This window comes from Arachis ipaensis, chromosome B05 (assembly GCF_000816755.2).
Source record: "Arachis ipaensis cultivar K30076 chromosome B05, Araip1.1, whole genome shotgun sequence".
NCBI lineage: Eukaryota > Viridiplantae > Streptophyta > Magnoliopsida > Fabales > Fabaceae > Arachis > Arachis ipaensis.
This window is the reverse complement of record NC_029789.2, coordinates 143,948,217-143,948,866: the sequence shown is the minus strand read 5'-3', so window position 1 is coordinate 143,948,866 and position 650 is coordinate 143,948,217.

Sequence of the window (650 nt, the reverse complement as noted above, 5' to 3'; positions counted from 1 at the left end):
GAATAAAATCTAAATTTTATTTCAAAAAAAATAAAATCAAAATTAAATATAGTGATAGAGATATTCTTAGAATTAGGTAGGGTTAGAAATACTCTTAGAATTAGCAATAAACTAAGACTCTAGAAGTGACATATTTGGTGGGTGTGTAGATGAGGTTTGACTTGACTTGTTTAAAGGCCATGGTTTTTGAAAAATGAAAAGTGGATTTTATTGTTGGCAAATTCTATGGTCAATATTGACTGCCGAAATTAATTATGAAATATAGTTGCAAACTTGGAACAAAAAAGAAACAACAAAGCTGATAGATCAAACTTTTGTCCACACTCCACACCATGCTTGTATTCACACTAAGTGTGAATTGACCAAGAATAAACAATGAATATGCTGGGACATTTTTTCCTTCCCCACATTAACTGTCCAAAGTGCCCATCACTTGTTTTTAGCGTGTATCATGAATAATTATCATGCTTGGATTTATTTAATTAAGAGTAAAGTGACAAATAAATTTTTAAATATTTATATTTTAGATAGGTTAAATTTAAAAAAATAATTATAGAAATTAATTTGAGTAATTTTTTAAAAATTTATTTATTATTTTATTTATTATTTTTTATTTATTTATGGCTTTTTTGTTATATAAAAGGGAAAAT